The following is a 16,117-nucleotide window of genomic DNA, read 5'->3' on the forward strand; positions in this document are numbered from 1 at the left end:
GGGCCAGCAGGTCAGGCTCTGGGAGTTAGCAGGGTGGCTGCTGTACGCTATGGGCCTCAAATATGTGCGACGGGCAGCATGTGCATGGTAGCATCTCTTGGGCATTGCTGGATGAGAACAGGCCAATGGAGCTCTTCCCAGAGGCCCTGTCTGCCCAATGGCACGCACCAGCTCCCATGTCTAAACTGGCTATTTAGCTACCAATACAACCACTGGAAGAGAGGGGGCTGAGTCCCCCCACCCACAGCTTTTCACTCTGTTATGTCCCCCCCCCCATCATGTCCTCTGTCTGGCTGCACCTCCAAAGAGGGGGCGCATGGCTGACACACTGGAAAGCATCTCCCTGGGGCAAGCTAGTCGCTGTGGTAATACTGCTCCCTTCCACAGATGCAGCATACTTTACTGACCGACTGCCTGTACCACTCAGTATCATCATCTGCGCTTCAGAAGGGGAAACTGAGGCAGAGGGGGAGGGGCTTGTCCAAGGTCACATGGTGAATCAGTGGCAGAAACAGAAGCCAGGAGTCTTGACTGTTCTCCATCCACCCACCACTAGAATCCACTCCCTCCTACCGCTGGGAATTGAACTTGGGAGTCTGGACTCCCCAGCCCTGTGCTGAACCATTGCTTCCTGTTGAATTAAGAACACGTCCCTCTCCTGGCTGCAACGCTGCTTGGCCGGTCAGACTCTCCCATCCCTGGACTGCCAGGCTCCCCTACAGAAGAAGGCAGTAGCTTCTGGGTAGCAAGCGCAGCATAGCATCTCCTTACCAGCAGTCTTGCTCTGGCAAGTCAACAGGAACTTAGGGCAATGGAGCCAAGAGACATGGCCGTAGTCCTGGCAGGGAGAGAGTTAGGGTGCAGCCTACAGATATCCCCCATTGTGGGCAAACTAGGAATGGGGCCATCCATGTAGGACTAGGGACAGCTCCCTGTGCCAGCTCTTAGTTGAAATGGGCACAAATCAACACCCCAGATCAGAAATTCCCCAACATGGGGATTCTTGAAAGCCAAATCTCACCATGCCATCCAGAGCTTCAGATGCAGTCACCCCCCCCAACAAAATGGAGGTAATCAAAATCCAGTTCAAGTGTTTGTGGCTCCAAGCCTATCTTTAGCAGTGATCTACTTGGGGTAGGAACTTCCCTTAAATGGGACTCAAACTAGAACTTTGCCTCCTTCCCTGAAGTATTTTGGCAGAGATGCGCAATCTCCACCCACTCTCTTCCTCTGAGCCCCCCTAAATGGTTAAATACAAAGACCGCAGAGTGTAGCTGTGATAGGGGAAAGAAAACCACATGCTCTCCCAGGGAGAGCAAGCTTGCTGCTAGCCCAGCTTCGCTTCCTGGCAAGCCCTGCTCCTGGGGAAGTGTAGGCCGTTTTCCATATATAACTGCAAACTGTTCCATGCAGTAAGAAGTCCAATTAAAGGGAGGGAGACACACAGAAGACCAAAAGGCAATATTTGTAAGACCGAAGAAAGCCTGCACACCAGGCACCAAATTCAACCCTTGCAGAGCAGCACCTGCGATATCAGGAGATCAGACCCAGCGCAGTGGTGGCTTTGCACAGTCGATCAGGGCACCAATAAATGAGAACAGGGTCACGTGGGCCAAGGGAGCAGTGGGGGGAGAACAGGGCTGATTGGAGCCAATTGTTCAAGCTAGTGCAACACAGCAGGGGACCATTCACACACACACACACCCCCGCACTGTTTCTATTGTAGTAAAACAAGGAGACATTCCCAGGGTCCTGAGCAAGCCCATCAGCCAGCCAGCCAGCCAACCCCTCAACGAGCACAGCCTGTAGCTGAAGAATGACCGGCCAGCCCAATGCTGCCTAAATAGCTGGATCGGTTTCAAATGTACAGTGGAACTGAGCTCAAGGGAGTGACACTCCAGCCAGGAGTCACAGGTCATCTCAGTGCCTTGCATTGTGCCAACTGCAATCCCACCACAGCAACAGGTCTGCTTAGCTGGGAGAGATGGAGCCAGAGAGAGGAGCCATTGCTCTAAGGCCTTGTCTAGACTAGGATTTCAGCCACTGGGGAAGCAGAACCAGGGAACCTTCTGTCCTGCTCCATGCAAGTCCTTGTTCAGGTTCTCTAGTGACCAGAGCTGTATGCTAAGCCATGTGACAAACATCTGTCACATGTGGTTCACAGGCCTCTCCCCCACACCCCTACCAAGTTGCACTGGTTTAACTGAAACCACTTTTATAACCAATGCAAATCTGTGTGTGGATGCGCTTATATCAGCTTTTAACTGTCACAGGATAGCTGGTCCCCATGCATAGACCAGGTGAGGGGTTCTCAACAAACATTTGGTGGCCTCAGAGTGCGGCCACCAACTCTTGATTGTATAAATATGCATGTGCCCACATCCAGGTCACTGTAAATGTAGGGTTTTTTGCAGAGACAATAAAACTACTGCTGAGAAAAAGATTTGTTAATATCACTTTTCACAGCAAGTCCTGGCAAGTTAAGACCTGGATAGAGGGGTGGGGGGGATGAGGGAGCAGAGGCTGGGGTGATGGATGGAGGGCCCTGCCAGTGCGGTCAGAAGCGTGGGCTGGTGCCTTGGGCATTGGTGCCCTGGGATGGTGAGCCCAGGCCCAGGGGATCAACGCCCGGAGTGGGCACCCAGGGTCAGCGCTGGAGATCAAGCCTGGAGCCCACGTCCTGGGCCAGCACCCGCCAGACCCAGCTGCTGCATGACCAGGGCTGGGGATCGGTGCCCATGGCCAGCACCTGCCAGAACCCAAGATCAACACCCAGGAGCAGCTGCCCAAGGTCAATGGCCAGGGTGGGGGGGGTTGGAGCACACCGTTGGGGGTTGGCTGCTGCCAGGGCTTGGGGCTGGCGCTTGGGGTCTGCCTGCTGCTGCATGGCCAGAGCCCGCGCCTGCCAAAGCCCAAGGCCAGTGCTGGAGATGTACACCCAGGGCCAGCAGCTGCTGGAGCTCAGGGTCGGCGTGCACTCCCAACCCCTGGCCACGTGGTGGTGGGCTCTAATCCCTCGCCAGTGGCCACCAGTGGGATTGCGGGTCAGGCAACACATGGCCAGAGCCAGAGCTCGGAGCCAAGGGTTGGAGTCTGAAGCCCCATGCCTGGAGCCCTAGTCTGCAGCCAGGCTCCTTAAGTCCCCGCTGCACAGCCACCCGGGGCTGAAATCTGAGCCCCACTAGGCCCGTCCCCCCTCACCGGGGGAGGGCTCACCTTACTCCTTCAGCGTTGTGCCCCACCAGTCTCCAGAGACGTGCATCCAGGAGCAACAGGGAGGAAGTGAGAGAGGCCGATGCTTTGCACCCGCCCCACATCCCCACCCAGGAAGTGGTGGTGGCTGCAGGGAAAACCCCCTGGTGGCCACATTTGAGGCAGGGTGGCCTCGGCCCAGCCCCCCAGGTTCAGAACAGCCATGTCCAAGCCAGCCAGTTCACGGAGGCTGGGCCACACCTAGGCCTACACAGGGCTGCCAGAGGGCAGCAAATGGGAGGTGGAAGGGAGTGAAGGTGATGGCTTGGGACAGCCTGTGCCCGGGGAGGGAAAGCCACAGTGGAGAGTAGCAGCGCCCATGCTTGGGCTAGGTACCCAGGGAGATAGCCCTGAGGCTACTGTCCCAGAGGGGGCAGAGCTGGTCAGAGATGGGGCTGGAGCCTGGACGCGAGGACAGTTAAAAAAAAAGATTGTTTTTCTGTGTGTTGACTTGCTTCTATTAAGCAAATAAACCTCTGGAAAGAGATTGGACAGGGCAGCGTGTAGTTTAGAGCCGGGGAGAAGCCCTGCTCGGTGGCAAACTATTTATAGCTGTTCGGCTTGTGCCTGCAAGTTTCCCAGCACAGCTGAGCCCACGTGAGCCAGGTTTCAACTAGTGTCCACAATGGCGTGTGCACTGGTTTATAAAAGAAATATCAGTAGTCACTTCTAGAGCACTGAGTGCAACAGCCTGCGTAGAGCAGGGGCAGGCAGGTGAAGTGGGGATGGGTGTAAGACATGCTGCCAGTTGACCATTAATGCTCATTCCCCATGTCAACCACAGGCCTCCTAGCGTAACCCTGCAACCAGCTCACGCGTTGCTGAAGAGATTAGGACTTGCCTACCCACGCTTCGCATGCAGTTTTTAAACACTAGCATGCTTTAAGTGCTAGGACATTTAAGAGCCCCCTTTTCCCTGAGCCAAGACCAGGCCGACACGTAGAGCGACTGGTGCTGCTGCAGCTCACCCCGGCTCCAAGGAAGCTCCCTGCATGTTTTGAGTTCCACCCCTGTGGTGGGCTCTGGTTTACCCTGCACTTGGGATGGAACGGCCACCTTGAGGCTTTTGGAAGCCTGAGCTAAAGTCGTCCCGTCCAGCCTCGGTCTCCGCTTTCAGTGCATCCAGGCTTTTGGATTTTTCCTGTTCCCTTTCCATACCCTGGGCTGGATTCAGTTATCCCAGAATAAATCCGGGGCCACTCCCACTGAAGCAGGGTAGCAGAGAACAGACTGACATTTAAATGCCTACTTGCATTTCCTTTCTCTTCCCCCCTCCCCCCAATTATACTTTCAACATGCCTCTGAAGTCACAGTTTTGTGCCTACAGCAGGCTTGGTTCTGACCTATAATTCTCCTCCCACTTACTGCAGCAGCGTCCCAAACCCCATCGCATGGTTTCTTGCTCTTGTCTTGGGAAATGCCTCACAGGTTCCCGGCTGCATGAAGACAAAATAGAAGTAAAAAAAATCCAACACCCCTTTCCCAAGCACCAACCTGAAGTCATGAGCCACAATCAGCCATCTCATGCCCTTCCATTTAGCAGATGGGTTGACTGCCCTGGTACAGTGACTCCACCTCTTCGATCTCCAGCTTCCCCTTTTAGTGAAGGGCCTCTGAATTCCCCCACCACCACAGCTCAGCACTGATCACCACATCACTGATGGGACAGTGGCAACTAGAGGCCCTGTATGTATGCCCCACCCAAAAGAGCTTGGTGGTGTAGACAGAGGGAACATAAGTAACCAGATGGATTTTGCACAGTCCCACTGTCGGGAAGGGATTTTGTTCAGCAGCCGTTTAGGGGCAGGCTGGACTGAGTTGGGTTACATATCTTGAGGCTTGGTCATTTCATTTAAGATGGAAAAGCTGCAGACAGGGCAGATCCTAGAGTCAGTCTGGAGGGCATCAGTCACAGCACCCTCCTGTCATTAGCAGGGTTTGGGGCCCTCCGTCACAGCTCAGGGCAGATGCAAGCTAGACCTCCCCAATCTGTCTGCCCTTGAATCAAAAGCAATGAGCCACCTGAGCGGTTCTCTTATTGGGGAGATAGTACAGCCAGCTAATCCGATGTTATAAGTAACCCGTCTACCAGTCCCAATCGGTTGGCTATTGGCCCAAAATCCATTCAGCAGAACAGTGAGGCCTGCAAAAAACCCACAACACTTGACACTTAGGCTGCTGGTGTACTGAGACCACGACTGGCCAATGTGGAGCAATGCGGTCTCATTGTTTCCTTGTGCTCCCCGACCTGTCTGTATCCACCTGCCGCCTCTCATGTTTCAAGGGTAAGATTTTTGGAGCAGGGACTGTTTGTTCAGTGTTTGTACAGCACCTAGCGCAGCGGGGTCTTGGTTCACACCTGTGGCTCCTAGGTGCAAACACAATACCAAAAAATAAAGTGCCTCTGCTTGGAATCTTGGTGTGGGGAGGTGATAGGGAGGAAAAAATGCAAAAAAGCCAGAGGAAGAGGAGAGACAGCTATGGTGTCCCTGCGAACGTGCTCTTGAGAGCTCTGTGCAGCACTGCTGTTATGCAGGATGACTGCTGGACATTTTAACTGTGCACAGGTTGGACCCCTTGGCATTTTAACCATTTAAGGGAAGCTTTGCAATGGTTTCTGCCTTTTGCAAACCTTTATAAAGAATCTAATCCCCAATGCTAATCTGGGGATAGTGGCAGCTTTAGACAGGATAGGGCAGGCGATTACTGCAGCAATTTGAGCGTCAGGGGGCATCATTAGCAATAAGCAACTTGGTAGGCAGGCAGTTGTAGGAAAGATCTTTACTGAATATGCTAAGTGGCCAGTGTTACTGGCTTAACAGCAAGGCCCCAGACTACATTCCTACTCACACCTGGCTCTGAAACCTGACCATTTTTCTCCACTTCCACTTAACTATGAGGGGGTGAGGGGGACTAGGGAGAGAGGTCTTCCTCATTAGCACAACCCCATTTAATTGCTAATTGAGTTCTGCTTGGGCAGGATTTCTGGAGCTAACGGGGGCTTGCACCCCCTCCTGGCAGGATTGCCACCGCTGACAACCCCTGCAAAGCAGGGATGGTGAGAGTAACCTGGCACCCACGCCTTTGATGCTACAGCTCCTCTATTTCTTTGGTTTTTCAGTGTCATCCCACACTAAACTGGAACAGCCAGCTGTAGCATGCTCCTTTGCAAATCCCTTCTGTGTCACTGCTTTACACTACCCTTTGGCTCCAATCCAGGGGGAGAATTCAAAGAACACGCACACTGCACAAGCAGGACCTCAGAGCAGTTTTGAAACTGCAGTGAGGTTTGGCAGAGCGAAGCAAGTGGGAGCAAGGAGACAGGGCAGAAAATGCTCAAATACTGCAGCGAGCGTTTGGAAGAATAGCTTACACCATGTGACCAGCAGCAGAGTCTTGCCCATTGACTTCCATTCTTAGCATTAATGGCAGATCTTTGCTTGCTGAGTCACTCGGTGACTCCAGCAGAGGTCTGGCCACCTTCCTTGTCCTCTTCTAAACAGGGAACTCAAACCTTCCCCACACTGACCCATGTCTCAGCCTAAATTACTTCTGCAAGTCAGGTGCAATCTGCAATTGCAGCCACTAGGGCACTGACTTCCAGTCCAGGAGTTCACCAAGCCTGTTACAATGAGGCCCATATGGAGCCTGGTTCTACACATGGTCCCAAAGAAGTCAGTGGAGTGTTGCTTGTGTGATGGGTCAGCAGTGTGATTTGGTTTTCCATGGACAGACCAGACCAAGCCATGTTGTCATGGATGTGAAGGGAGCCGTGCTACAACCCTGAGAAGACCAGGGCTATAGTAAGATTTCCATAACATAATTAGAAGCCCACGTGCACATGAATGTTTCACACTGACACAGCCAGGCTGCAAGTGCTGGGTTAAAAGGTCCTCATGTGCGTCTCCAACATGGAAACGAGTCTAGTTACCGTGGGCCAGCCTAAGGGACCAGGTCCTTTACCTCTAGCAGTAGAGGTGGACGCTTTTAGATCCAAAAGGTTAAGTCAGCCAGGGGCATAGTTACAGAGGTCCTAGATCCCATGCACTTTAAGAAATGCATGTTAATGCCAGAAAGATGCCAGCTCTCCAGTTTAAAAGGCCATTGGGAGGGAACCCAGCAGCCTCTTGAGCCTTGCATAACCTGAAGAGCTGAATGCAACATAAGAGGTAATTTCTGACATAATGGATGGGTGAATTCTCCTCCCTCCAACTCTGATTTCTGGAGAAACCATTGTAAGCCAGGTTTCAGAGTAACAGCCGTGTTAGTCTGTATTCGCAAGAAGAAAAGGAGTACTTGTGGCACCTTAGAGACTAACCAATTTATTTGAGCATGAGCTTTCGTGAGCTACAGCTCACTTCATCTAACTGAAAAGCCTGGGTGAGTTCATCATTCCCAGATCATTAGGCCTCACCAGGGATGGATCTGCGGTAGGGTTTAAAACAGACACTGAAGGAACTGTACCGGGGTTCCCACCGCAGCAGATGGAGTAATAGGGGGTGATCTGGAGGCAGTCACCAAGGACACCCAACTACCCCTGTATTGCAACATGCCCCATAAAAGCAGACTTCTCACTATCTTGTGCAAACAGCTGCTCTGTCTTTGTTTGTCTGGGAGAGAAAGAAGGAAGCGGTGTTTGGAGAGAGGGGAAATCTGACCTTCAGTTTCCTTTTATCTTTAGGAGGGACAATACATTTGAGTGCTACAGACAGGACAATACCCCAGCTTTCCTCCAGCCCAGACTTCTGGGACAACTGCACAATCTGCCCCAAGGTGAGACAGCACTGCAGAGAGCCCATGCATTGCAGTCCAGATTACTGTGGAGCACTGCAGCACAAACTGCCTTGTGCTGCAAAAAGTTAGCGTAATCTGTAGCGTCTTGCAGGGACTTAATGCATTACACGTTTGCCTGCAGGACGCTGCAGTGACGGCAGGATTTCCCAGCCAGCTGCCTGGCCGACACAGGCAGGTACTGCAGAGGAAGAGTGGCAGAAGGAAAGGAGGTGGAGAGATTCCCCCTGCCTCCGCCCAGTCTCTTTTCTGGAACCACTGTTGCTAAATATGAACCATATACTGTGCCATGTAAGGCCAGATAAACAAGCAACAGGATCCGGGAGCTGGTGCTCAGGGGAGCTGGCACTTGGAGATGCATGCCCGTGCCTGGAGCAGACAGTGCAACTGACTGCAGATGGCTGGCTCAGATGGAGAGCAGGGAGAAGAGAAGAGGCAAGGATAAATAAAGGCGAGAAGAGGGAAAGAAGGGAATGAAATGAGGTTCATCAGGTGGCTGGTGAGACAGCACCGATAGCACAGATTTTGCAAAAATTAAAGCAGCCCATTGAGTCGCTACAGGAATTCACCCTCCAGCACATAAAGTGGCGGGCTTGGTGGGGCTGGGGGAGGGGTGCTAGCAGAAGGATGCAGCTGCTGAGCACACATTGAATCTAGGAGGAAGGGTGGGGTCTTGTGGTGAAGGCCCAGGGCAGCGATGGCTCAATTCCTGGCTTTGCCACAGATTCCTCAGGCAAGCCAGACAGGCGCAGATCATCAGGAGATCTCCGCATGTTGGATGCCATGCTCTTAGAAAAATCTGGCACCAGTTGTGGGCATTGAACCCCCATAACACTGCCCAGTGGGACACTATCACCACCATAGCATCGTAGGACTGGAAGGGACCTCGAGAGGTCATCTAGTCCAGTCCCCTGCACTCACGGCAAGACTAAGTATTAGTCATGCTCTTCCAAGGGAAGGCCAGAGGCTGACTTACCCTCCAGATGCCACTGATAGTCCATGCCAGTTTCAAGGCATGCTGGCAAGCTCACATCCCCCCAAAATAGCATCCTCCAGGGCACTTTCCACAAAGATTCAACTCCCTTTCAAGGAGGTTTTTGGAGCAGCTTTGGGGACTGGTGGAAGGTGCTGTACTGAGACCCCCGGGGACTGAAGACCTTTGGTTCCCCACAGAGCAGCAGATCCACCATGAACAGTGACAGGGCTAACTTTTCCCCTCCACCCTACAGCTGGCCAGCATGACTCAGCCCTGACTTGAAGGGACCAGTCCTAGGGGCAAGGAGAAAGTCCAGTCACCAAGGCTCATTCCATCCTCTGCCCTCGAACAATGCTGTTAATTGGGTTGGTGGCGGGGTGAGGCAGGCATAAGAATCCCCAACCCATGAGCCATGTTTAACTGCATTTGTCACCCAGCAGATGTCTGGGTAAGTAAAGTTCCACATGAGTATAGAAGCCTGTGACTGTCAACTCCTCCTCTAAGTATGTTCTCGGCTAACTTCTTCAGTCCCAACAGATCCCACTGTTTTCTAACATTGACATGCCTCCTTTAAATTTTGCCCTCTCCTTCACCAGGAGATGTGGTACCCATCAGAATATGCATGTGTATGCTCACGTATATAGACACATGCACTAAGGGTTATGTATCGATTTGTACAGCCTGAATTGTCCAAAAATGGAGGCACCCAAAATGGATACCCAAGTGGAGACATTTAAAAGGAAATTTGATTTTTCTGAAAGCACTAACCCCTTCACCCTGAAAATAACCTCTCAGGGAGTCTCTAGCTGGGCACTTAAACATCAGTCGTCCCTTCCAAAGTGTACATTTTCCAAGGCATGACCCAAAACCTGGTCTGATTACAGGAGCCATTCTACCAGCTTTTCAGATATGGTTATTCCAGCCCCTCAGAAGAGTGGGCACAGAGTTATGCGCCTCTTCACAGGCTAATTGTGGCGCTAACCTGAGTGAGCTCCGTTTCACCTCATCACTTCTGCCAGCGTCACCGCTTTGGCTAAAGCCCTTATGAAGGGAGATCTGGCCAAGTTATATTTGTAGGTTCAAAGTTTCAAAAGCACACAGGCAATAAAAACAGCATGTGTCTCAAAATGTACGTCTCTGAAAAGCTGGCCCTTGCTTGCTCGTTTAAAAGGAGACCCCATTTTTATAGAGTTCTTGGAAAGTGTCTGTAGCATTTGGCTGTCACATGACTATGTGGTCATGGAAAAAATGTTAAGAAAGATATTTTCTTACTGTACAGGTCTTTTCTTGCTCAGCACTCTAAAGGTCTTCTATGGCCCTGTACAGTATGAACAAATATCAGTTTATCTGAACAGCAACCCTGTGAGGTACAGAGTTGTATTAGCACTATTTTACAGATAGAGAGGAAGAGATTTGCCCAAGGCCATACATGGAATCTGTGGCAGAGGCAGGAGTTGAAGCAAGGTTTCCCAAATCCCAGTTCAGTGCCTTATAAGACATTTTTTAGTGGCATGAATATTCTTTTAATTCCTGTTGCACTGCAGAGCCAACAGCTGTGCTTCCCCCTACTGGCTACCCTTCTCTAGCTCATCCCACAGAAGCAACTGGGCTTCTCTTTCAAGGCCCTTCATGGACTATTGCCACCCTACCCATCATCTCATTCACTATCAAAATGTCCACTCCCACCAGCCCATGATGCCAGCTGCAGTTACCCACTTATGTTTGCAAACAAGCTTTCATGCTCACGCTGCCCCTCACACCTGGGAGGAACGCTTCACATCCACAAAACTACTTCACTGTTCTTCAGATGCCTCCTTAAAAATCCCCCTTTGCCAATGTGCCTCTAACAACTTGAGAGCCATTAGAACAGTAGAGCACTGAGTCCATGCTGGCCAATACACCCCCATCTGTCCATATCTGTCATGTCTTACTCTTCAGTTGCAAGCTCTCTGGGGCAGGGACTGTCTTCTTGTTGCAGGTTTGTAGTGCCTAGCATAATGGGTTCTGATCCAGATCTGAAGTTCCTAGGTGCTAGGGTTAAAAAAACTGCAGGCGTGCAAGCTCAATTCTAATCTGAGTCATAGCTGTATAGGCTATGGAATTCAAAGATTATCATGGAATCAGAGAATTATTAACTAAGTTCCACTAGCAAAATTACTGGTTATGAGCCCATGAGGCACAAAAGAACCCAGCTTGATGCTCAGATCCCAGGGTGAGTTTGCAGGGCTGGCAATTCGGAAAGACAAACAAGGCTTTTTTTTTAAACTTATGAGCAAATTGCATTTGGCATCATGGAGATGATTAGACTAGTGCAGAGACATTTTAAGAGCAGATCCTACATTAAACTGCCATATCTAGTGCCAGGGGTTTGCAAGGAGCATGTACAAGAGCCTGCCCTGAGGAGCTTACAACCCAAAGTTATACAGTGCCCATGAACACCCATCATCCTTTCCAGTGTGAAAAACAAGAGTCCCTGCCCTGGAGATCTTACTGGCCACAAGAGAGGTGTTAATTACAATTTGGGACTCTGACTAGTTACCCCAGTGGCTATGTGGTTAAGATGGAGTGAGTCTAAGCAGGGGGGAGTCCAGCATAAGTGGTCAGACAGTGGAGATCAGAAACTTCAGGTCTGGGGTTCTGGTTCTTCTCTACAGGAAGCTAAATGCAAAGGACAGCAAGAAAGCACACAGCAGGGGCCATCTCTTCTCTCCCTTGCAGTGGTTTTGTTCCATTGGCTACAGTGGAGTTACTGCTGATTTACACTAGCATGCACAAGAGGGGGATCAGGCACTAGGCGAGTAACTTTTCTTGACCCAAGTTTAATGGCATCTTCTTGGCAGGCCCTGGATTTGCCCACAACAGCTAAATGTTAAGTCAATCCAAGGATTGCTTTCAGTAGTTAGTGCCGGGGAGGGATGAGAGACCAGCACAGGCTGAGGTGCACTGCACACACAAGGGGCAGGATAGTTAAACACTAAACAATTTTAAGTCTCTTGCAGTGATGAGATGGTAGAAGAGGAAACAGGTGTTGTGGGGAAGAGTGAAAAGTTTGCCAGAGCTCAAAACTGAGATTTCTGCATTTGATGTCAGCAAGCTGCATCGGCAAATGAGACAGGTGAGTGGGGAACATGGATACAACTGGGGTTAATGGGACAGATAGCAGTCAGTGCGGAGAAGCATGGGGGTGATTGGGAAGAGGCAGAGGAAAGGGGCCTGTCATTTATACCCATGGGACACAGGGACAGTAAAGCCTCAGTTACAGTGGGGTCCTTAACATGTCTCCCAGGAAATCTTGTTCTGCAAAGTCAGGCACCTTATGACTGAAATCTGAGACAGACCTGAAAATCTGATCGCTAGATTCAAGTTGTGCTCAAAGAAAGAGCAAAGGTCACTCAGGAGTCACTGCTGGGCCTTTAAGCCGCAAGCACACACACTTTAGTTCAGACCCAAATGCCTAGGAGATGGCAAGGGACCCTGGATTTCCTTCCCAACACACTGGGGTTCCCACCTCCTCCAGCCCCTCCCTGCCTTTTCAGATTCTCTACCAGACCCCCCACATTCAGCTCCAGGGCTGGGGCTCTCATAACAGATACAAAGTCTCATCATTCCAAGGGCCTGTAGGCTTCTTCTCAGACTTGGGAATCAAAGCACTAGTGAGCAGATCTCTGTTCTGTTCCTGGACAAGGAAGGAGGTTTAAGAAATGCTGCTCCCTATTACCATTTTCCCCAACTCAAGGGCACAGAGTGGGCCTAGGAACCAGTCTGTATGGAGCAGCATCTCTAGTCCCACTCAGATTCTTCCACTACACATTATTGGCAGCCCTGGGGACTAAATGCACCACTCCCCAGAGAAAGCAGAGGACCCCCATTCTGAGAGGGGTGAAGGCTGGTCTTGTGTTTAAGGCACTGGCCTGGGACTCAAGATCTGGGTTTGATTCCTAGCACTGCCATAAGCTTCCTGGACGAACTTGGGAATTCACTTAAGTTTAGATCTTGTCTGTAAAAATCCTTCCTTCCTCTGACCTGGTCTGTCTTTTCTGTTCTGATCATAAGCTCTTCCAGGCAGACATTCCCCTGTGTACCTGTACAATGTTCAGCCCAGTGGAGCTGCTGTAGTAAACAATTGCAAAAGCCTTGAACAGCCCTGGCAGAACAGGCCTGAGCAGAGTTACAAAGAGGAGTTCGAGAAGCACTGTCCCACGCTGGCTGTAGATGCAGTTGGGTGTTATTTGCCTGCTGGAATACTGGCTCCAGTTCTGGGTGTCACACTTCAGGAAAGATGGACAAAGGGTTTAGGTCAGGTTTTATGCGAGAAAAGGTTTAGACAACTGGGCATAGTTAGTCTCAAGGGCTGTAATAAAGAGCCCAGGGATCAGTTCTCCATATCTGCTGAAGGTAGGACAAGTAGTAATGAGCTTAATCTGCAGCAAGAGATTTAGGTTAGATATTATGAAAAATTCTTACTATAGAGATAATCAAGCTGTGGAATAAGCTTCCAAGGGAGGATGTAGAATCCCCATCATTTGATATTTTAGTAACAGGCTGGACAAACACGCCCGGGACGTCCAGGTTTACTTGGTCTTGTCTCAGCGCAGGGGGCTGGACTAGAGGACCTCTCAAGGTCCCTTCCAGCCCTGCATTTCTAAGGCCTTTTCTACACGGCCACTTTACAGCACTGAAACTTTCTCTGCTCAGGGGTGTGAAAAAACACCCCCAAGCCCTGCACATTTCAGTGCTGTAAAGCAGCTGTGTAGACAGTGCACCAGGGCTGGGAGCTATTCCCCGCACAGAGGTGGTTTTATTAGAGCTGGGAGAACTCTCCCCCAGTGCTGGAGCCATGACTACACAGCCCCGTTAAAGTGCTGTCAGCTGTGTAGACATACCCCAAAGATCCCGATTGCCAAGAACGAACAGACTCATCCCTGCCATAGACATTCACCACTCAGAGGTCCCCTGCCCTATCAGCACAGAATGGGGTCAGTGGACCAAATCCTCAGCTTGATTTCAGCTGGTGTAAATCAGCATAGCCCCTTGGAAGGTGTAGCTCAATCTCCCTGAAAAACCCACCCACACTCCACGCTTCTGAGCATGTGCTCCAAGCAGGAGACGCAGGGAAACATGAAATCATCTCCCAAATTAAGAATTCAGAAATGGTAAGGAGCTTTGACAGCTGTTCCTGCTCAGGCTCCCAGCTGACGCACCAACATGGGGAGGACAAAACTTATAGCCACTTGCACCCATCACAGCAGTGAGTTTCAGGGGTAGGAAGGGGATGTTGATAGGATGCCTGCACAGTTGCCTTCAAGCCTGGGCTATTTGGTACAGACAGGCCTATCCAGGCACTGTGCTTAAGTGCAGGTGGAATAACCCACTGCTTCCAAAGCATCTCAAAGTAGCCAAGTTAGTGATTATTCCAGTTTGGGGTGGAGTTCAACTTCTCTAAATGGATCTTCCACATGGTAAGGTAATTTGATTACAGGAAGGTGCTAAGCCATCCACCCTCTCCTGATGTCAGCTGGGATTTGTTCTTGGAGTAACTGGATTTGCTTTCATTCTGGAAACAAGGTGCTTGATTTGATTTACAATAGCACCTATGCAGAGAACAGGGCCACACTGTGCTTGGCACTGTGCATATACATAGCAGGAGACAATCCCTGCCCCAAATAGCTTACAATCTAAACAGACCAGACTGGCAAAGGTGTGAGGGAAAGAGAGGGAGGAAGCAACTCACCCAAAGTCAGCAGAAGAGCCATGTGTCCAGAGTCCCAGTGTTGTGCTCTCCACACAGGCTGAGGAGCCCTGCCCACTCCCCACAGCCAGCTGCTATCAAAGGATAGACAGAAAGGGCCCAAAGGGAGTCCCCACTCAGCCCTAGGACCCCTTCAGCTGGTGAAGGGCTCCCAGAGCAGCTGCCAGAATTGCCTGCAAGCCCTGATCTGACCTCTGCAGTCTTATCATGGCCCCAGGCTTGCATCTCATCCACATGCAAGACACTTGAGTTATGGGTGGGTCAGGAGTGGATTCCAGGGATCAGCAGGTAGATGATTAGTTTTGACATTCATTAGTGTATGGAATAAACACTCCTTAGCATTTCCATCTGCAAAGTCCATTACAAATACTATCAACCCACCCCTGCAACCCAATCCCACCTGCATGGAGGTGGAGCAGCAGCCTCCTTATCTTACAGGTGGGGAAACTGAGGCACAGGGGGTGAAAAGTCACATCAAAGACCACTGCTACACCTCCTTTCCATTCACTCCTTAGCGCAGGACTGAAGAATTGGCCAGGAGGATGGTATTAGGATGTACTGAGACCTGGGTTCTCTTCCCAGCTCTGCCACTGACCTGCTGTGAGACTCTGGGCAAGTCACTTCCCTGCTCTGTCACTCAGTTTCCCCATTTGTATAACAGAGCACTGACTCCCTATGCACAAGGCTGAGGCTTAACTCATTCTTGCCTATGAAGAGACATGTAATTCTCAGACAGAGGGTGCTGCAGAAGGCAAAGTATTATCACCATCAGTATTTAATCTGCCATTGTCCAGGGGTGAGTGTCATACCACACAGAGCAAACGGCTGATGTATTGTGCATCAAGCCTTTGCCCACTGCAAAAAAGCCTTGATTAAAGAAAAACAAATAGAGGGGCAGGTTTATAAGTCTATGGAAATGGTTATCCCCACACATTAAAGCCAAAAGCAACTAATTAAAACAGCATCAATGTCAGATGTTTTAGGAGTTCAGCCTCAGAAAGCTCTGGCAAGGGATGCCAGGGAACAGAGCTGCTGCAGCCAGTTGGAACGGAGGGAGAACACGGAGACAGGACCTGCAACTGGGACGCTGCATCCTGATCCAAGCACCCCACCTGGGTAAACACTAGAGGCTGCTGCAGATAGCCTGCGACTGGCCAAGGGTGTTTGGGCAGGCTAAGAGCGTCCTGGGACCACCATGTGCCATCTTCAGATGTTCTCTGATTGACCCCCTCCACCTCCAGCACAACAGGACAGCCCCATTCCTGCTGGGAGACAGTGTTACCCACTCAGTGATCTCCCCATCCTTGGCCTAAGTACCCCTCTTTCCCATCCCCTACATTCCTGCCCTC

General features: G+C 50.8%; 1 protein-coding gene across 4 annotated transcripts in view; it reads right to left on the bottom strand.

The window, feature by feature from the left end:
- Positions 1 to 16,117, bottom strand: part of ATP2B4 (ATPase plasma membrane Ca2+ transporting 4) — a 102,545-nt gene that overhangs the window by 75,377 nt on the left and 11,051 nt on the right. The gene's annotated exons all lie outside the window — the stretch shown is intronic.

The sequence above is a fragment of the Lepidochelys olivacea genome (assembly GCF_965140295.1).
Source record: "Lepidochelys olivacea isolate rLepOli2 genome assembly, chromosome: 21".
Classification (NCBI taxonomy): domain Eukaryota; kingdom Metazoa; phylum Chordata; order Testudines; family Cheloniidae; genus Lepidochelys; species Lepidochelys olivacea.